Source organism: Phoenix dactylifera, unplaced genomic scaffold, assembly GCF_009389715.1.
Source record: "Phoenix dactylifera cultivar Barhee BC4 unplaced genomic scaffold, palm_55x_up_171113_PBpolish2nd_filt_p 000026F, whole genome shotgun sequence".
Lineage (NCBI taxonomy): Eukaryota > Viridiplantae > Streptophyta > Magnoliopsida > Arecales > Arecaceae > Phoenix > Phoenix dactylifera.
In genome coordinates, this window is record NW_024067667.1 from 380,001 (window position 1) to 382,639 (window position 2,639).

The window sequence follows — 2,639 nt, forward strand, 5'->3', positions numbered from 1 at the left end:
TTTGAAATAAGGGATGTAGCTCTGTCCTATATCTCTCAAAAACAAACAAATTAATTTTTGAAAAATTGAAATACATGAAAAATCATTGCACAAATTATTAATGAATACATACAACTATATCACTCGACTCCTTCCGGACAAAGCTGCCATCTCGGTAGATGTGAGTCATCTTATAGAACTCCAACTTACCAGGTTTCCTCCTGTCACGCCCCGAACCCGAACCTAGGCCCGGGACGCGCCAGACGCCGCACACCCGCACGGCGGACCGCACGGGCGTGCAAGGCTGAATAATCAGACACTCAAGTCACAACATCAGATCACAATATCAATACTAAAAATCTATCATTTATGATAATCAAATCAATAATTCAATTTCAAATGTCTCAAATAAAGTTGATAACATTTATTTACAAGATCAATTACTTATGACAAAATGAATCTAAATCTATCTATGTCCAGTGTCATAAGTCCTCTCCTCCCGAATCCCCCATCAATCATCTCCTGCAATTATGTCAAAAACAGGTATGAGCTACAACAGCTCAGTAGGTAACAACATGCATAAAGTCACGATAACATGTATTAAAGCATATGCAATGTAACTACAGGTCATGTGCACAAAATAAATATGATGATCCGCAAACCAATCCGATACTCAAGTAATATATATATATACCATCTCAGTCTATCATATCACGCATAACATAATCCACAGATCAAACCGCATGACTACGGCCACATCACCCAGTGGCATGGTCACACCGAAGTGTCAACACTCTGCTCCTAATGGAGCCCTGCACCGCAGTGCTGCACCCCAGGGTGCCCAATCTCTGCTCCTCAGAGCATGCTCCGCAGAGCCAAAACACCCCATAGTGCCGGAACTAGTTCCTCATATAAGTCGACAGGGCCAACGTTTCCACCCCATTGGCGGGAATCCTAGACAATAGTCACGCGGTCTCCAAAATCACATCCACAATTTCCAACAATCAAACTTAATATAAACATAAGTTTTCAAAACCAATATCTACATAATAGATTTTCAGATGATCGATTTCCAGTCAAAAACATGCTTCTAAATAATAATGATGCCAAGAATATAAAATATATCAATATGCTGGAAATAATCATACACATATGCATAATACATGTAAATCATACTTTGAGCAAGGTTACCTACCTGGGCTCGCTTAAAAATTCCTGCCACAGATATCACGAACCCCTGGTTAAACATAAATATTAATTATTTAAGTAACTAAGAAACATAATTTAAACTATTCCCAATTCCTTAAATTTCTAAGTTCATGGATCCAAGAATGGGCCCCTAAGATCAGACATAGACCCTAAGAACAAGTAAACTAAAACCCCAAAATCAGAACCCTTTAAACCCACAGCCGATTGTGGCCCAAAACAGATTAGGCCCAATTGAACCAAACCAGATTACAGGTCCAGATCAGATCTCGGGCCCAAACCAAACCAGCCCACAGATCCAATCAGGCCCAACTCAGCCCAAAAACAGGTCCCTAGCCCAACCCAAACCAGCTCTGATCAGACCATAACAAAACCCATTCACTTAAACTCAGACCCAACCCAATTCAAGAAATGGGTGGAACCGGTTCACGGTCTGATCCACACTACCCAACTCAAGTTCAGGCTAAATCCAATGGTTCAATTAGATCAGGGTCTGTTTGTGTCTGGTTTGAGACCCAAACAGGCAACGGAAATCAAAGCAAGGTATACGCCCAGGAAGAAGAAAGAAGACAAGAAGAAGAAGAAGAAGAAGAAGAAGAAGAAGAAGAAGAAGAAAAGGAAGAGGGGGGGGGGGTGGCTGGTGGCTCCGGTCGGCCCTCGGCGGCCGACTGTGGCCCTCGACGGCGGCGCTCGGCCAGCCGCCGTCGGCTACCCCACCTTCACAGGCGGCACCGAACGGAGGAAGAAAAAGAAAAGAAGGGGAGGAAGAAAGGGAGGAAAGAGAGGGACCGGGGCTGGGAAGCCCGGCTCCCGTTCGCCCACCTCCGGCCGAACTCGTTTCGGCCGGATTGACCCCGGCCGGCCACCGTCGGCCGGCTGCATCTCACAAATCTTCCCCGAAACAGGGGAAGTGCAACCGGTAACATCACTCAATCCTCCCCCCCTTAAATCCAAAAAAAGAAACAAATAGATGGTTGTCTTCCTCACCTCCGGTCGTCGACGATGAACCCCGGCGGCGTTGGCGGCTCCGGCGACGACTACGGCTCCGGCGATAGTCTCAAGAAGAGGGAAAAATGAAGGGAAAGCTTCAAAATTTCAGAGGAATGGGGGAGGGATCGGGCTGCTCTGAGGGTTTCCTAACCCTCTTCACGAAGAGAGAGAGGGGAAGAGAGGGGGCTTGCGGAGATCACGCTGGCCGTTCGGCCGGCGTGTTCATCGTGGGAAGACCACGATGAACAGACTGAAGTCGGCATCCATTGCCGACTTCAGTTCATTGGGCCCAAGAATGGGCCCAATTTCAGGTCCTTACACTCTAACCAACTAAAAAAAAATTTCGTCCTCGAAATTAAAAACATACCTCAATCCGAGAACAAGGCAGGAAACTTCTCTCTCATCTCCTCCTCCAGCTCCCAGGTGGCTTCTCTCTCACTATGATTGCTCCACTGGACCTTGAC